Below are 20,064 nucleotides of genomic sequence, written 5' to 3' on the forward strand. Positions count from 1 at the left end.
AGGCATTAGGAGTGATTTAAAATGGAATGATCATATAAAGTTGATTGTCGGTACAGCAGATGCCAGACTGAGATTCATTGGAAGAATCCTAAGGAAATGCAATCCGAAAACAAAGGAAGTAGTTTACAGTACACTTGTTCGCCCACTGCTTGAATATTGCTCACAAGGGTGGGATCTGTACCAAATAGGGTTGATAGAGGAGATAGAGAAGACCCAACGGAGAGCAGCGCGCTTCGTTACAGGATCATTTAGTAATCGCGAAAGCGTTATGGAGATGATAGATAAACTCCAGTGGAAGCCTCTGCAGGAGAGACGCTCAGTAGCTCGGTACGGGCTTTTGTTGAAGTTTCGAGAACATACCTTCACCGAGGAGATAAGCAGTTTATTGCTCCCTCGTACGTATATCTCGCGAAGAGACCAAAAGGATAAAACCAGAGACATTAGAGCCCACACAGAGGCATAGCGACAATGTTTCTTTCTACGAACAATACGAGACTGGAATAGAAGGGAGAACCGATAGAGGTACTCATAGTACATATGGATGTAGATGTAGATGTAGAACTGGAATGTTATGAATTTGCCTGCGAAACATTTCCGCAGCATTGGGAAGACAAATGAACGGAAACGGAAAACTCTGTAAGGTAAGTTTGCTTCCGATGGGCCGACTCGATTTCTCTGTGGGTATTGACGATAGGCGTATGCTAGCGGCCATTAAGTGTTCCTCGTCCTGCCAAAGATTCGCCATATTAATGGTGAGTTGTTCCACGAGACGCATGGAAACAGTGAAAAAGCTAAGATTTGCACTATGTTCTTGTAACTGACTAGTATGAATGATTGCTATATCGTAGTGATATGGTAATAGTGATTAAATTTCTGCAGCCATCATTGGAACATTACGAGTAATTCACACCATTTTGTCATATTCACAATGTAAAATTACGTTTTGTGGGCGGAGACTAGGCGCTGTTAAGCGATGCAATGTGAGTTGCCTTGAACCACCTCGAATTTTGTCTAATCTTAGACCTAGGTAGGCCACAATGAACAAGATTTAAGTAATGGTTTTAATTATATGTTTTCTAACAGTTTGCAAATGTTTTAGTAATCAGTCAAAGGTTTTTTTACCTTCGTAGGCGACTTTTTTACTTTTAGCCTTTTTGGTTTCTTACACATATTATCCGGTTTCAGATGTCAACAAAAACTCACAAAAATAAAAAAAAATATGAGGTGCGTGTAACATTTAAAAGGTATATTATACCTGATTCACGAAAACTGCAAAGCCCAATGAAGGAAACCAGTCCCCCTGATTAAGCCGAAGGCATATGTTTTTATTTTTCAAATATTTAATTAAGTCGGTATTTATGAGTTCTGTGTCTACTACAGTGAAATGCAGAAGATAATGTTAAAGTTAAACCGAAAACAAAATATTTATTACAGTATCCGAGTTTTTTTTTTTTTTTACTAATTTTCTGCCGACCAGAGTGGCCGAGCGGTTCTAGGCGCTACAGTCTGGAACCCCGCGACCGCTACGGTCGCAGGTTCGAATTCTGCTTCGGGCATGAATGTATCTGATGTCCTTAGGTTAGTTAGGTTTAAGTAGTTCTAAGTTCTAGGGGACTGATGACCAAAGAAGTTAAGTCCCATAGTGCTCAGAGTCAACTAATTTTCTTTAGGTAGCCCATTGATAGCAACCTTTCCCTACGTGCCAAATCCAACATTTCACAGGACAGTGAAAAAAATAATGTATCTCTCTTTGCACATAACTGATTTGTATCCAAAAATTGAGAAGCTATTCTGAAACCGCAGATTTATGCTGCTCACAACATCACCGCAAAACGTAATGAAAGAAATTAGGAAGTAAATACTTTATTAAGAACGTTCTAAGTGCCATACCAGGGAGCTGACTGATTGTAAGTGACAATAAGAGTGTTTTTACAAGTTAATTCTTGAAAAGAATAAAACAACGACCAGCCACTGTTAATAATGCTATTTAGTTACACAAATAGAGTCGTTGCTGGTTTCGAACCGACCGGTTCATCTTCAGACGGTTGTTCGTGTTAATATTACATTTGCTGTTTTTTCTTCAACAACGAATCTAAACAAAAACAACCGTAATTAGAACGTGATCAACCGTCTGAAAACGAACCTGTTGGTTCGAAACCGATAACGACGCTTTTTATATAAAAGTACGGTGCAACTCCGCATTTTACTCATTAGCAAATCACTTGCAGAGGTGAAAGAAGCGGTAAGTGACAGGGAAAAACCTGGAACCGACTGGGGATCAAATTCCAACCTTTGGCAGTCTCATACCTGCTGATTCACACTCAGAATACACTCATATATTAAGCAGCGACATACACATATACTGAACAGATTGTCACCATGACAAATACAGAAGTAACTATCTATTATAATAAAGTCTCACAGAGAATCAATATAATTCTTAACAAAGCAATAATCTTAGGAAAACTGCTGGCAGTTTATGGATGATGTTTCTGACAATTGAATATCACACTACAAACAATGTAAATTTTGGCAAATGTATGAACAAACCAAAAAAATCTGATTTCAATGGACTCCTACAAATTAAAACAATTCTAAATGTAATGTTAATTTGCACTGCGAGTGTGTAATGCATATATGAATGAGATTTAAGACAGGCATTTATTAAATCCAACATAGCACACAATGATTTCACTGAGCGTGGTGTACTTCCTGATAGTAAACCAATTGATTCGTGAATGGAGGGAGATACGGTTTCTTATACACGTTGAAACATAATTTCGAAATTATGCATTTCTTACGCTGCAATGTCTAACCTAAAGTGCACCCAACACAAAGTATCTATCGCACAAATTTTATAATGCAAAATAGAATAATTACATACAATTGGTCAACTAATTTCCAAACAACACAATAACTATGATAGGTCAAGGAAAGATAATCAATTCATCAGGAACCTGCATTGTGAGGCTGAAAGGTATGAAAGAGTAAATATTTTTAATTTAGTGGATCGAGAAACAGGGCAGAAAGAAAAAAAAATCAGGCAGAATGGAAATTGTGGTATTCAACCTTTTATACAAGAACTGTGATACTTTCTGAAATGATAGCTTCAGAAATAGATGAAGTCTTGTTCTATTTGTAAATAATACTTTTTTTATTGGTGTGATGTGTGTTTTGTATTGTGTTGTGGTGAAGCTTAGTCCTTTAGAACTTCGATGATGAATGTTGTTTGCTCCACGTCCCACCGTGGGAACGGAGGACCAGTCACATCCTAAAAACCCTGGATATTTCACGATAGGCCAACGGCAACATGCAGATCCACAATGATGTCCATTACAGACTCTGTCAGCTGCTGGTAGTATTGTCTCATATGTGACGACGGCATTCTCCGTAACCATTGATGCCCAGCATGTATATAACATGGCGAACGCACATTATATACTTTATAAGAACACGCCATAACAACACTAATGGACTTGGTGGCAGTCTTAGCCGTCACAAATAATTTACTTACCTGTTGTAGGCATCTGATGTACGACCATTATGGTCTTGGTATATATATCATTGACTATCGAGATAATGACAGGTATAGGGAAAGAACTATTTTTGTGAATAACAGCAAAATTGTAATTACAAATAAAACACAACACTTTCTGATAAATAAAAAATTAAACTCTCAGGGGTGTTTAAAATTCATTAGGAATTAGAAAACTGATACTGAACGTCAAGAAATCAAACAACATGAATTTCAGTTTGAAGATGGAGTGTAGTACGGTAACATTAAATGTAGATGATAATTCGAGAGATCATGTCATTAGCACAAAATGTTTAGGGTTAAATACTGACTGTCGGCTGAAATGGAATAGAGCCCTGTCGTCTGGGTGTAACAGTGAGTGCCTCTTAGTTACGCACTCAGTCCTTAGCTATGGTATAATTTTTTTAGAGCAAGTGCACAAAATATGGTCAAAACAATTACAGCTATAAAATCATCGGGCTCATTCTAAAAATCTGTTTAAATAATTAGGGATTCTAAATGCACCATTTGAGTACATTTAACAGTCCATCATCCACTTTAAGAAAATAACTGTAATTATTACACTAACGGGCCTGTTCATGGTAACAAATGATATACTGAAGTTTAAAAAACTCAAAACAATATTTTATACCAGTAATCAGACTGCACATTTAATTAGAAAGTAAATTGTTACGGCGTAAAGTCAGCACCAGCACGACAAAGAAGAGACGGCTGTGAGAAGAGGTCAGCCAATTTCACACTGACCGACCTCCCTTCCAGGACGGCAACGCGACAGCAGCGGCCCCTACGTGAAGAGGACATACCGGTAAGCGCCGCGCCCGGCTGGCGGCAGCTCACTTTGATAGCAGCGTCAACGTTAGCCACTTCGTTCGGAATCTCTATGTAGCACAGACTTGGGTTTGTCTATTCTGAAGAAGACATTATTTTGTATGTCGCCCTTTGCTTGCGACATATCTACCAAAGTTAATTATTGTCTCTTGTCTTATTGCAATAAAACTCATTAATACGAGTTGTTTGATTGTTTGTATAGCGAACCGAGTATGCAGGATTCCTACTGTAGACACAACATAAATGAAAGGGATAACTGATACCGGCATATTTCAAAATGTAGTTAAAGCATACCTCTTAAGTAATAAACATTATGTAGTAAAATACTACTTAAATAAATCAGGGCTTTGTAAAAATATTACCCTTTCATCTCTCAACATAATTTCACAGTTTAAAGCATATTACTGGAAAACTATATGCCAAAAAACTATAATGGAAACTGATACACGCCTTTCATCTTTTTGAGCTCAGTATGTTCTTCATCATCAAGTGATTCTGTCACAGTTGTTGCGCATACTCACAGGAACTCACAAAGAACCAAAAAAGATAATGTAGCGGCAGGGTACAACCATCGTTTCAATTTCAGACAAAAGGATGTATGTGTAGTGGCACGTAACAAGATCTGAAAACGTAGTGTTAACAGTAGTTTTGGAATTAACTTGCCTTCAAGCGAGGAAGAGTCTGTGTGTGGGATGGTACATGTTTAGGTGCCACATGATTAGGTGGATGCATAAAACTCCTTGTTTTTTCACGAGTAATTATGAATATGGGGAGCCATGAGATTCATAGAGGTCATCACACCACTATGCTTACGCGCGTGTCTTCTGTGTTTTGCACGATAGTCCAAGTATGGAGGTTTGATAGGAAGGAAGGATGGAAGATTAGTGTTTGACGAAGGGAGAAAGGAAGGATGGAAGATTATAGTTTGACCTTCTGTCGACCATGAAGTCATTGGAAATGGAGTATAAGTTTGGGTTGGGGAAGGAAATCGGCCGTTTCTTTTCAAAGGAAGCATTCCGGTATTTCTCTCAGGTGATTTAGGGAAACCACGGAAAACCTAAATCTGGACGGCTGGAAAGCGATTTGAACCGCCGTACTCACTGATGCAAGTCCAATTTCTTGCTGTAATGTCACGTAGCTCGTTGGATGACTAAACGTCCTTGTGCTATTCTTGTTCTGTGTGGTTACCGACGAATATGGGATCAAATGAAGGGGTGATACCCGGCGCCTACACCAGCAGGAGCACCCAAACAGTCGTCGAGCTTAACGTTCCCCAAGGCATGGAGACGGGTTTGCTGCGATCGAGAATGTCACAGACCATCACAACATGTAACACGGCAGAGAGATTTGTAATTTAATCCTGGCGACTGGCGCAAGGTGTGGCTATCAGGAACCTCATCTCTCTCCCGTCCTATTGCTAGCCAAATACTGACGAAACAAAAACTATCCTCCACCACAATACGAATTGGCTGCCTCTGTGGTTTTTGCCATGATAAAATGTACTCGTATTGTTTTCCGAGGCGAACTGGCTCACAACTATCGTTACCGGCCTTAGGCATACTGAATACTGTCAACGGAATGGAGTTTACGTTGGAGAACGTCGCGCAAATGCTCTATCGGCGACATATCAATGATTCTTACTGGCCAAGGAAGGACCTCAACATGACGCAAGTAGTCCGTAGAGACACATACTGAGTGTTGAGGAGCGTTGTTCTGCTCAAAGGTGTTACCAGGATAATGTCACACAACAGGTAACATACGAGGACACAAGGTATCTGAGACGTACGTCTGTGTCGTCAGAGTTCTCTGATTCAGTACCAAAGCCGACCTGGAGACCTAGTGAGGTGGCGCAGTGGCTAGCACACTGGACTCGCATACGGGAGGACGACGGTTCAATCCCGCGTCCGGCCATCCTGATTTAGGTTTTCCGTGATTTCCCTAAATCCCTCCAGGCAAATGCTGGGATGGTCCCCTTGAAAGGACACGGCCAACTTCCTTCCCCGTCCTACCCTAATCCGATGAGACCGATGATCTCGCTGTCTGGTCTCCTTCCCCAAACAACCCAACCCCAACCTCGACCTGAAGTCATACCGGATAACTACCAGCCAAATAGAACGGGTATCTCTCACCAAAACATTGGCATGTCCTCTCCGCTGGGAGTAGCCGTACTCGCATACGATGGTAATCCACGTTTTTCAGAATCGAAATCTAATGCTGAAATGATGCGATGCCACTCGTTGCCAGTCCATGCCTTCTGGGTACGGCTCCACACCAAATTCAGTCATCTATGTTGTTGGTGTTAACATCAGCCTATGCGTGGGACTGCTGTTGAGTAATTGAGCCTCTATTAGTGTCTGACCAATGGTGCGGTACGACATGGTATGTTTTAATGAGTGCACTACCTGTGCCCAGACTGCGGAGTGAGGTGTCGAACGGTTACGATGTGCTCCGCACACAGTTCAAAGATACACCAGTGGTGTGATAAGGTTTGGTCGACCAGAATGGGAAGATGGTTGTAATAACCGAAACCAGTAGAGCATAAACATACAGTACTACAGCTGAAGGCACAAACATATTTCTTTCAAAATACATACATCAAAAAATGTTCTGCATCACCTCGGTTCCCAGAACTCGGGAAGAAAGACGTTGACTATGGATATTGTAGCACACACACACAGTCCCTTTGACTGTTCAGAGATGTCACTAAACCCGCCCAAAGATTTAAACAACCATGCATGAGCAGCGCCTACTACGCGGAGGGTGTCCAACAGCCGATCAGTTCCAGTCATTCCACCAGGAAGAAGCTACACGGTTCGTGTTGTCTGTAGTTCAACCATGCCTAGACGGTCAATACCACGGCTCGATCGCGTCCGCATTGTTACTTTGAGCCAGGAAGGGGTCTCAACAAGGGAAGTCTCCAGGCGTCTCGGAGTGAACCAAAGCGATGTTGTTCGGACATGGAGGAGGTACAGAGAGACAGGAACTGTCGATGACATGCCTCGCCTAGGCCGTGCTACTGGGTATTAGGGGTACCGGTGTGTACAGAAATCTGGATCATCACCTTTGAAGGTCTTTTAAATTTCATGTACTGTTAAAAAAAATAAGAATTATAATATATTTAAATGTCGATAGACTTCCTATTGTTATTAAGAATATTCACACATCAAAAGTTTTGCATCACATCGGTTCAAATGGCTCTGAGCACTATGGGACTTAACATCTGTGGTCATCAGTCCCCTAGAACTTAGAACTACTTAAACCTAACTAACCTAAGGACATCACACACATCCATGCCCGAAGCAGGATTCGAACCTGCGACCGTAGCAGTCGCGCGGTTCCGGACTGAGCGCCTAGAACCGCTAGACCACCGCGGCCGGCTCACATCGGTTCCTAGAGTTCCGGAACCTGTACAGAAAATTGGAGTAGAGATCAACATAATCATCATTTCCGCTCTTTTCATTGCTCATGGAAACAATACATTGCATGTTGTACCACCATACAGCGAGACCTTCAAAGGTGGTGGTCCAGATTGCTGTACACACCGGTACCTGTAATACCCAGTAGCATGTCCTCTTGCATTGTTTCATGCCTGTATTCCTCGTGGCATACTATCCACAAGTTCATCAACAACACCCATATCCCCATCGAATGTCTCTCCCATATCCCTGTCGAATGTCTAAATATCTTGCAGTCAGGAATGTGAGGTGTTGTATGTGGAACGCAAAATGTGTAGCCCAACTGCGGATTTAGCCGCTACACTAACACACGTAGCGCAATTCAATAGGTCAACGTAGAAACCTTTGATTTTAAGACGTTGATCACGCCTATTTTATTGTTCTTCTTTCCAAACTGTTACGCACCTCTTGACTTCCGGTCATGGCTGGCGAAATCATTCCACTAAACAGAAAGTAAAGTGTTTACTTTAAAAACTAGTTCACGCAGACCAAACATAAAAGAAAAGTACACAAATACCATTTTGCAGCAGCAAGTCACACGCTTCAGTCTCCAGGTGGCACATTACCAACATTCAGGTGGTAGGCCCGCAAAGAAAGCACAATGCCCACATTGTCACTACGTCCAGCCTCTGAAGCATAGGCTTACTAAACCTCATACCGATAAAATCATACAGATTTAGTTACGAATTGAGTAATAATTTTATACAGTAAACCACAGAGGGAGTAATGGGTATAAGTGCAGATATTTTTATATGTGGTACCTTAATAAGTACACACATAAATGTGTTGGTAGTTTTTTCTCTGTGTCGAACAGTCTTCCCGTAAAACGCGTCACATAATTTACTACCGGATGTTTTCTGCAAGGTCGTAACTGCACCACTAAGTGGACTACATCTTTCAGTATAGATTACCCGTTTTGCGCCCACACTTCAACACCTGACTTGCTGCTCAGTGGAAAATAAGCATTGATGACTTGCTCTTGCCACGTATACTTGCAGGTACTAACCGACCTAAAGACTTGTTACTCTTATTATTCATCTGCAAATGACGTAAATACTGATGTATTGTTCAGTACACCATCTTCAGTCACCAATAGAAATATCTGCATACCCGTTACACCCTGTATAAGGAGGTGACGACAGGCTGAAATCAGACCCTGTATGTGGCATGTAGTAAATATCAGAAAGAAAGGATCTTAAATGTAACTTGGATAAAACAAGTGTCCTTGTCCATTCTTTAATCAATTCAATTAACGTGCGTATTTAACATTTTTACAGACCAAATATGAGCACACAGATTTCTCGTTTTTCCCCTTATAACGTCACAAGCTAATTTTTACTTCAGAAATTACGCAGACCACCGGCGCGTTTCCACGAAACAATTAGGAAAAACTTTTTCAATTTTTCGCACCGGCCTCGTATGGTTATGCATTTGAAGCTGTTTTAAATTCTGTCACTTGTGACGGCACCCTTCCCCTTTTCCAATAACCCAAGCGCTCCACTGAATGGTCAGCAGATATGTACAACTTGCACATTTTTATTTTTATTACAGCGTTGGAGCGCTGGTAAATTCTGTATGATTGAATTCTGCGATTTGATGCATAAGTGAGTGCCTTATTTCCGTGACCCATCGTCTGTAAAGTCACGATGTTGCATGAACTTCGCCATATCAGAGAGACGGAACTGACAGGAAATATTGCAACGGAGTTCAATACAAAAACTCCAATAATAAGTTTTACAGTAAAAGAGATATCAGTGAACCTCAGTTATTTCGACGATCAATAAGAAGCAGCCTCATGAAATCAGGCTAGAAGGCTTTGTGGCGGTAACTTCTCTACTTAGAGCAGTTTCTATTTCTGATTTCGAAGAGGGGATGGCGAAAAAGGGAAAGGTACTGTGGGAGGTCGTTACAGTGTTGTGTATGAATTCATTCATTAAATCGTTAACGCATATGAAGGACATTTCACATACGTGCCCTTTCGAAAATATTGCCCTTATTTTGATTATTTTTGGTTTTATTTTACAATTAAGTTTTTTTCAGGTTTACTCTTTCATTTCCTGCTAGTCTTGAATGTAAGCCAACAAACGTTAGCAGATATGCAGGTGGGGCAAATTTATTTTGAGTAATTTATTACATTTTATCGATGTTGCCTATTATCATGCTTGTTGACTACTGATGCAAAACAAAGCGTGTTAGCTTTAAGTAGGTGATGTTGCCAAAGAACTACAGTGAGGGTGGTGTTGCGCATACTAGGTACATCATCACTTTCCTTCCCGTCCCAAAAGCGTTCAGGTCAGTCGAAAATACTTTTGTCTCGTGCGGCTCCTGATGTGTTTCAACATTATGTAGCTCTCCTTTGATGTTTTCCGATATTTGTTACAAAAGTTGATGTTTATGAGTTGTTCCACTGCTTGATAAAACGAGTGTTCCATTCACTACGTTCAACTGGCCGTACACACAGATTTGCCTCAGGTTAGGAAAGTAGATGCTAGGTGGTGCTTCTTGACACATCTGTTCACGCGTATGTGCATCTACATATTTTAACACAATCCGCCATTTGAATATCAGTCCATTCTTAGAAATTCTTTAATGCACCGTGTGCATATAAAACCCTTATCAAGCAAATTAAATTTTTGAATCGAAATGTAAATAGAATCTTCAGACATGGAATTGCATTCTTAAATGCTGTCTTTAATACTGTTTTGAAGCACTCGTAATTATGTCTACCTGCCGTAGCAATCCTGTGTAATGAAGATCATGCATTCTGCATAAGGGCAAGTTTGAACTGGATTGCGCCTAAATATTATCGCACGTAAGATCAAGTCAGTTTGAAATGTAGACCTAGCCCTGGTGGCAGCACTGGCGTATTTATGCCCGAGATGCACAGGGTGTGCGAAGTAAAACTCGCCAGGACGATATTACGTGCACCTTACGATAGGCAACCTAACATACATTATCCACACCCGCGGTAGATGATGTAAGTTCGGTTGTCTGTCTTAAAGTACATGAAATATTTTCTGGGCCAGTTTTATTTTGCCCACTCTTTAGTAACAGCATACACTCCAGCATTCTTACAAGTGAAGCGCTCACTCGGTACACGTCTGTACGCCTGTGCCCTGCACAGTACAGTGATTAAAGGTTGGCTAGCATTTTTGTTTTGGCACACTACTGCTGTACACAGCATTTATTCCCAGTGTAATGTTTATGAACCCATGTTTCATCCGAAATAAATCGTTGGCCTCTTTAATTCTCATGCTCAATTTTTTCGTGAAAATCTCACGAACCTAATCCTATAGTCAAAAAGTTTTCTCAGAGTATAGTTGCTAGCCTTGTTCTGTGATATAATTTTCACAAAGTTTGTATTTCGTTCTATTGTTCGTAACAGCAGTGAAATTGCTGCCTAACAGCAGTTACACGTAGCGTCTATGGGATATTTATCCTACGCATGTTGCTTCTTCCCAAGTGTTAGCCCAGCTCGACAGTGCTTAACTTCAGTGATTTGACTGGAACCGGTGTTACCACTGCGGAAAGGGCGTTGGCAAAAAACTGTAATTATACAAACTCAAATTCTGTGACAGGGCAAGTGAAACTAAAGGTACTGAAATAAACGAAAAAAGGGGCATGTAGGTAGGAGTTGTAATTTACAACGTGGTCTCCATGGCATTAATAGCAGTATCTGCAGTTGGAAGCGGCCAGCAAGGGAACTCTGTCTTGATGATTGAGTACTTGGTTCAAATGGCTCTGAGCACTATGGGACTTAACATCTGAGGTCATCAGTCCCCTAGAACTTAGAACTACTTAAACCTAACTAACCTAAGGACATCACACACATCCACGCCCGAGGCAGGATTCGAACCTGCGACCGTAGCAGTCGCGCGGTTACGAACTGAAGCGCCTAGAACCGCTCAGCCACCGCGGCCGGCGAAGATTCAGTACTGAGCTTGGGCAAACGGACACGTGTTTAATAAATTCTATCATTTCCAGATAGTTCATCTTCCTCCCATCGTGACCCTTACGTAAGAATTGATGTTGTACCTTCTGACTGTGGACGTCTTTACGGAGGTAGCCTGTAGACAGTACCTCATTTTCTAAGTCTGCTATTTCTTGTTCCTTCAAGCGAGAAGATATTACCCTTCCAGAATGTCTTCATAAAGTAAAAAAGCTTCAGTTTATTATTGTGGACACTATTCTAACGTATAAGGTAACTGTTTTCGGCTTCTGCAGAAGGACGTGAAAAAGAGTCTCCACGAGAGCTTACCATCTATCCTCAGTCCCAAAGGCAGGCGTCTGGTGCTTCGCTAGTGGCGCCACCACTGCACAGCACCGCGAACCTAAGGCCCGTTGCAGAGTTACACGAATGGTCCGCGCTCCGCGATTTTTATGATATTTTATCTGTTTATTTGGCCTTGCTAGTAGCATCTAGATTTAGCCATCAATAATGCATAGTTACAGTGTACATAGAATTGAATAAAATAATACAGAAACGCATATTTACAAGTAGAGAAACCTCAAACCGTCACAGCTGTGTCGACCATATTTCTGCAACAGTTGGTTTAAAATGTAGTTAACATTGTATTGAGTTACAGTTCACACCATTCCTGAAATATTTTCAGAAGCAAGACGGAAAAATGTAATACGTACGCCATACGTACGCCAGATTGCGCGCAATATTATTAAGGAACTTAACAAACACTTTACAAAGGAGAATGTCTTTGGTAAATAAAAGAGAAGTAACTGATTGAGGAAGGTGGTATCCCATTCTCAGTAATGTCTTCAGAAAGTCCAACTGTTCGCAGAAAAATCTGGGACACACAAACAATATATGGTTGACATCAGCTTCCGACTCAGGATCACACTCACATGCTGGCGAAGCGTAAACGTTGATCCGATGTAGAGGTTAAGGAAAAGAGGCATTATTGAAGCGAAATCGTATGATAGCAGAAATCGTATCTCGGTCCAAATGTGTCCTTATGAACCACGGCTGTGAAGGAATCCGAGGTTGGAGCACAGCCTAATAACCGCTTTTAATTTGCTGGGAAACGTTCCATATCTCTTGCCATTGTTGGTTTGCGTGACCATTGACCTCACATATGTCGTCTGTGTAAGGTAATTTGAGATGCAGGACAGTGCGTAAAGATGTCGCTCGCTTGGATAATGCATGAACTTCCTCATTATATAGGATACCTACGTGGGAAGACATCCACAGCAAACGGATTATCCGCCCCATTCGTGTACTTCGAATACGTTCTGAAACCACATCCGAGATATAGCAGTTAGTTGTTTTGTTCCGTCACCGGCGTTGATTATTTTTAAGGACACTTCGAGAGCCGGACAGAATTAATATCCTGGGGAAGGAAGTGGAAGAGACTAACTTAAGAGCTTCCAGAAGTGCCACTGTCTCCGCCGTGAATATAGAAGATCTTGGGGGCAGTTTGAAGGTTTTCCGGATCTGAACCTGAGGGCAGAGAAATGCACATTCGGTATAGTCTTCCTGCGGAATTTTGGATCCATCAGTAAACACACAGAGAAAACAAGGCCACTGAGCTGCAACGAGATGACTGAATCCACTACTGACATTAGCACTTCCCAAACATTTTATATTAAAATAACAGACTGGAGTATGACAGCCGAGTGTACGAAGATAGTAGTCAAAAAGACGCAAATGCGATGAACATCGTATAGAATGTATGAGAGGTGACGAAGTGCCAAACTGGTGCAAACGGCAGGAGCTTTATTCCTTCTGTAGGAGGCAGTCCATAGTCGGTAAATGCAGTCTCTACTTTGGAAGATGGAACTGTCAATCCTCAAGGGTTTTTCCCTTGCTTCCACTAAAAGAGCGTTGGTGGGCTTCTATCGCATAGCCCCAAGACAGGTACGATTGGCTTTGTACTGAAGAGTACCTATGCTTTGTGGTACAGTTGACAGCCATAGTTTTATGTTAGCAGAAGAGCCAACACCGTGTTACGGGTGGAGGCCGAAATGCACGCGTTTTAGCTCACGCAGGTTGGCGTGAGGAGGGAAGAACTATACTGACGTGAGGTCTGGAACATGACAAGGAATGGCAATTCAGAAAGCGGACGTAATTAGTTTGATACTTAAGTTTAATCTATTAATGATGAACGTCGCTCTTGACGGTACATGATTCACAATATTATCTGTTCAGAATACATTCTTGAAGATAGTAATTATAGTAACTGAATATGGCGCCTTGCTAGGTCGTAGCAAATGACGTAGCTGAAGGCTATGCTAAACTGTCGTCTCTGCAAATGAGAGCGTGTGTAGACAGTGAAACATTGCTAGCAAAGTCGGCTGTACAACTGGGACGAATGCTAGGGAGTCTCTCTAGACTAGACCTGCCGTGTGGCGGCTCTCGGTGTGCAATCACTTATAGTGGCGACACGCGGGTCCGACGTATACTAACGGACCGCGGCCGATTTAAAGGCTACCACCTAGCAAGTGTGGTGTCTGGCGGTGACACCACACATAGTCTAGCCGAGATCGAATAACCCCCAGTACTCTGGTGCGCTCCTCACCACACAGGGGTAAGTGATCGATTTACATTTAAGCCTTCTTTACACTTGGTAAGAATGGATCGGATGTGAGGCGCCCAGCTTAAACGAGAGTCAAAAATCATCCCCAGAAATCGTGCGTGAGATTTTATGTGGGTAGTGTACTTTCCACACATAGTGTGACTATCAATGCGAGCCGATGTCGACTTGTAAAAGCGGACGACTACTTATTTCTCAGCAGAAATCTCCAACCCATTAGTAAATGGCCACTCGTCAATGTATGCAATGGTTGTGAGTAATGCCGTTTTGGCCCGAAGATACGAAGCAGCAATACAATAAAGACAGACATAAGTCACCATACTGCAGTATTTTTGTTGGGGAAGTGATTATATGCTACAGACCATGCGTATACATGGTACACTGGAGGGGGCTTAGAATTGCACCCTGAGGCAAGCCCTGGGAAACAGAAAAAGGTCCGATCATGTTTTTTTTTGCAACGGACGTAGCGCTCTTTGTTCCATGCGGTTGGTAGACAAATGTTCGAAGAAGGCTTCACACAGTTGTGCGGACGGTCCGTGCACGACGGAGCCGTTCGCATCAGTTACATACATAGAACCAAGTTATTGCGTGCACAATGCTGCGGATACCGCGCGCAGCAGAAAACAGAATATCTCATTTCAGCAGAAGCAGTCCACTAGCGTAACAATACAAGTATAATGTGAGAAATTTCCAGGATGTCTAGTCACGTCGATACCGACATAATAATTAGTCATGTTGAAAGTAGAGCTGAAGTATGGGATTCATCGCATGGGGGCTGCAAGAGCCGTTTGAAGGCCTGGCAAGAAGTCAGTGCAAATATAATGCTCAGCATTGAAGTTTTGAACGAGGCAGATCAGAAGAAATGTGGTAAATAGACATATGTTTTACTTGTACTTTGACTGTCTTTCTATAAGAAATACAAAGCATTAAAATTAAAGAATTACATTTACAAGTTCAGTTTCTGCATAGCACAATGGATAATTACGTAGAAAAATTGCACACAACCGCATATGTCTGTCTTTGAGATAGGTGGCCTGTGTCAGTGAAATTATGGCTCTAAGCACTATGGTGCTTAACATCTGAGGTCATCACTCCCATAGACTTAGAACTACTTAAACCTAACCAACCTAAGGACATCACACACATCCATGTCCGAGGCAGGATTCGAACCTGCGGCTGTAGCAGCAGCGCGGTTCTGGACTGAATCGCCTAGAACCGATCTGCCACAGCGGCCGGCCAGTGAATTTTTGATTCCTGTCAGGACACAGTTCCTGTACCAACAAAATGTTCTGCAAACTTATCTCGTACAGTCTTATCCAATCTACTGACGGGTGCAGTTTCCGCCACGTCTTCGAAACCGGTTACATACAGGGTGTCTTCAAAGCTGTATCTATCTCTTACTCGAACAAAACTACGCAAAAGGGAAAACGTTTTCACCATAGATACTGTTAGATAAAGAATGACATTCAGAGGTCGGTGAAAAACCCTCCACTTATGACTTAACATTCCGGGAAATCAGGTAATTAAAAACCTCCCTTTTTGTGAGTCATGATTTTTCGCGCATACAACCTTAACACATGTTGCGATAATGCGAAGCCTTCATATATCACAAGAATATATGGCACTAGGGAGTCGTGTTTAGCTGGTAGTGGCTTTGGTGGGGTAACACTAATGTACCTTGTCCCATTTTCCCCCAAATCACGCTGTTTTTAAAGACATTTGAATCACAGTTCCTTCAGTATCCTCCGACATCAATTAATGTGAAAGAATAGTTGCTCACAGATGGCCATGAGAACAATGGAGAAATAATTCTAGTAACTGAAGAAGAGTGACCACTTTTGATAGGTTTTACAGGACGGCAATGTTTTCCATCTAGAGCCCTGATGCAATGAGGAAAATCGGCGACATTAAGAAAACCACTGCTAATATCGTTCCATTTGTCTCTTCAGGGCTATGGCATGCATTCTTCTCTTAACACAATCCAGATAGTGGCACATACTTGCCTCGTAATCTGTGCAATTGTTGATGCACCCATTAAATAAGAGTAATCCATCCATGTGTTTCCGCTTCCAAGATACCTGTAACGTGTAGGGGTGGGGGGTTAAAGGGACCAGTAACGTGTAGGGCATATATTTGATACTCAAGTACGTTCGCAGAGGAAAGTAAAGTTAAATTTAGATGCTATGTCGGCTAAGCTGACATAAAATCTTAGATGTTATCCTCTGCCGGCTGGAGTGACCGAGCGGTTCTAGGCTCTACAGTCTGGAACCGCGCGACCGCTACGGTCGCAGGTTCGAATCCTGCCTCGGGCATGGGTGTGTGTGATGTCCTTAGGTTAGTTAGGTTTAAGTAGTTCGAAGTTCTAGGGGACTGATGACCTCAGCAGTTAAGTCCCATAGTGCTCAGAGCCATTTGAACCATTTTGCTATACTCCTTAAAATAACAGGTGTATGTGTCCTTAGTAATAAAATACATATTGGAGTTGTTCTTGTTATTTTAGTTGACAAGATCCAGACGAGATGGAAAACTGCACGGGATGCCTATTTTAAAAGCCGTAGTAAAATAAATCAAATGCGGTCCGGATCAGCAACAACTAAGAGACCAAAATACATCTACCGTGATCAACCACATTTTCTTGATTTCACCGTGAAGCACCAACAGAGAATAATTTTGACTTACAATCGGTAGTGCAAGATAAAGATTATAACAACGATGCAGTCGCAGAAAACAGTCGAGATGAAACCCTTGAAGAACAAACGGATGACGTCTGACCGGACGTCAACGCCGCAGAACTGTCCTCCAAGAGAAAGAGGCCTACCAAGAAAACAAAATTTGAAGATAATTTGCTAACAGTATTGAAAGAGAGTAAGGAACTGGAGGAAGTCGATGACCAAGAATTCTTAGCGTCGCTGTTACCCTCTTTGAAGACTTGAAATCTGGATCAGAAGCTATTATTCCATAGCTAGGTACTTCAACTGCTTATGTCGATTAAGCAAACAAATCATACTAACTTAAACATACCCTCCCCCCCTCCCAGCTCTTTCTACTATCCACTGACCTCTTTCACCTATGTTCCATCTTCAATACACTAACAGTATCTTAATCTGTCTATGCTATATCACGAAGATCCGTCCGTACAGACGCAAGTTACGACTCCACATCCCCCTCAAGATCAATCAACGTCGACATCATCTTGGGAGACGACATAATAATTATAGGAATCCAGTTGTACTACAAGTATAAAATTGTATACTACCAAATGTAATACATAGTTGTAGTAAAGCTTTGAATCATTAAATATCTTGTTGCTGATACTCGTTCTGTCGAAGTAAATGGTATCTTTTCGAGATTTTCAGGTGTTAAGTTGTCTTGTAGCTTGTACCGACAAGCTAGTCAAAGGAACGAATAGACATACGAAAACGCGTACAAAATTTGTCTTCGTCGTTGCGCAAATCGGAATTCATTGTGACGAACGCTCCTTTCGTGCATCTTTGTTCCACCATAGGATGCACTCAAGACCTTCTCTCTCTCTCTTTTTGTGTATCAGATAGGCTGAAATGACGTAATTGCAGCAGGCTTATTTCTGTGCATGCGATCAAACAGAAGGATGTGCTAGAGCACACGTCGCTCGACTATACAGAACCGTGAGTATCCGCTCTTCAGTGTAAACCATTGACGGGGTTCGCCAACAGCGTGCGGAGCCGCATCATCCAAGTGTGCAACAGGCCTGTCTGCGTGAAACTGGGGAGTTTTGTGTTTTTTTAGGAATTAAGATTTTTACCTATTACATATGATCCAATATTTGCTTCTCTGCAGATTGTGAATCCCTACTGAGTAATATATGACTGATTTACAGGAATGTGAAGATTGCCTTTCCCACACCAGAAAATTTAGGCATCGGAATACTGCAGAGTGAAGAAATGACGACCTTTTTCTACAAACAGAGGTGTACCAGTATTCTTTAAACAAACCAACTCCCATGTATGAAACAGCATAAAATCTGATTACAAATTAGCTGATGTGTTAAATATTTGCCTTTAAGAAAGTAAGCGAGAAAAAGTTTACAAAAGATTTGAAATTATACTTCGGTGATGTTTAAAGTTGCTAAGTGCTCTCAGTATGAAACAATGGATGAATATAAACTGGGTACATTTGTGCGCCATTTTAAGCAAATACTAGTTTTTCACGCATCTCAATGTTTACGACGTCGTATCTCGTGAACTGTGTGTTGCACAATGACATAATTTTGCAAGTAAATTCAGTGATATATATATATATATATATATATATATATATATATATATATATATATATATATATACTAAATGCACAGTGTGTTACGAATAGTGTTATTAGTAAAGAAGTAATAAATTAAAAAAGCCTTGCCTGATACAGCAGTTTGACTGCACGAACAGCGAAATGCAGTAAGCGATAAACTTTTTTTCTTTCATCATTTTGTGGAGGATGTCAGCGAGAAAATGTTTCGTAAATGTTTGAAATTAAATATACAGTTTATTGGAAACCACTAAGTGCTCTCATTCGGAAATACTGGATGAATGAAGTCCGTGTACTTGCGCGCCGTCAGTTACGGTGCCTCGAAACACACACACTTTCCAAATGTAATACTTGTCTTATGGTGTTAAGGGACCTGTACACGTTCAACATTTACTGACAATACTAGTTTGTTAAACGCTGAATATACTGAAGTGACCTCACACTATGAATGACATTGATGAAAATTGTCAGTTGACATGACAATTTTACAAGGTTAAGATATCGAACACCCAAAAGAAAACGTGTGCTGCAATTATATTAGCTATAGCTTGCAGTCAACAGTAAACAACGAAAAAGAGGAAATGGGTCCGCGACTGGTTGAAAAAAGGAGCGACTGGTGACATGTTAATTTACTGACTGAAATCAGAATCACAGACCCGAAAGATTTCATAAATTACTTGCCGATGAGTTCTGCATCGTACGACAAGTTATTAGTGTTGATACGAGATAAAATAAAGAAGCAAAATACATTAATGAAAGAGGCAGTCACATTAGTCAAAAGATTAGGAGTAACTTCGAGATGTCTGGTGACGAACGGGTCATTCTATTGTTCGAAGTTTAGTTCTGTAATGTCAGCAAACACAGTAAAATTATATGGAAACCTGCGAAGTAGTTATATCTGCCTGGCAAGGATCTGTTCAGGCAATTGCCATAAAACTTCTTTTTTTACGTTTAGTGATAACTTGGGTGAAACTACCATGTATTTCGCAAACCTCTTACTTGTCACCGCAGATATACGACGCATTTTTCGAAATGGAAACGTTTTTCAGGTTCACAGCAATCTATATTATATTTTCAAATTAATGAAGTAAGCAGTGTCATAGAGAATCCTCAGTTAACCATTCCAAAGTAGCATATACAATGATTACCCTTGTAAAGGCCTAATTAAAAATCTTTTGTGATAAAAGACTCATCAAAAACTGAATCTGACGTATCATATACACAACGACGAATCTAAAAAATAAATAGGGCACACTAACGCCGCGTGGCTGGTTCCTGAAGTTCTGTCATCATCTGAATGGACAATATTGTCAAAACGTCAATAATTGACCTCACGCGTTCAGTATGTATTGAGAATACTGAAAATATTTTGAGGTCCACTTATACTGCTCATCAATATTTCTAGTATTGACAATAAGACAAT

General features: G+C 41.1%; 1 protein-coding gene across 1 annotated transcript in view; it reads right to left on the minus strand.

Annotated features, from left to right (window-relative positions):
- The window catches only part of LOC126183546 (uncharacterized), a 905,020-nt gene that overhangs the window by 84,756 nt on the left and 800,200 nt on the right, over positions 1-20,064 (minus strand). The window lies entirely within an intron of this gene.

The sequence above is a fragment of the Schistocerca cancellata genome, chromosome 4 (genome assembly GCF_023864275.1).
Source record: "Schistocerca cancellata isolate TAMUIC-IGC-003103 chromosome 4, iqSchCanc2.1, whole genome shotgun sequence".
In the NCBI taxonomy this organism is placed as follows: domain Eukaryota; kingdom Metazoa; phylum Arthropoda; class Insecta; order Orthoptera; family Acrididae; genus Schistocerca; species Schistocerca cancellata.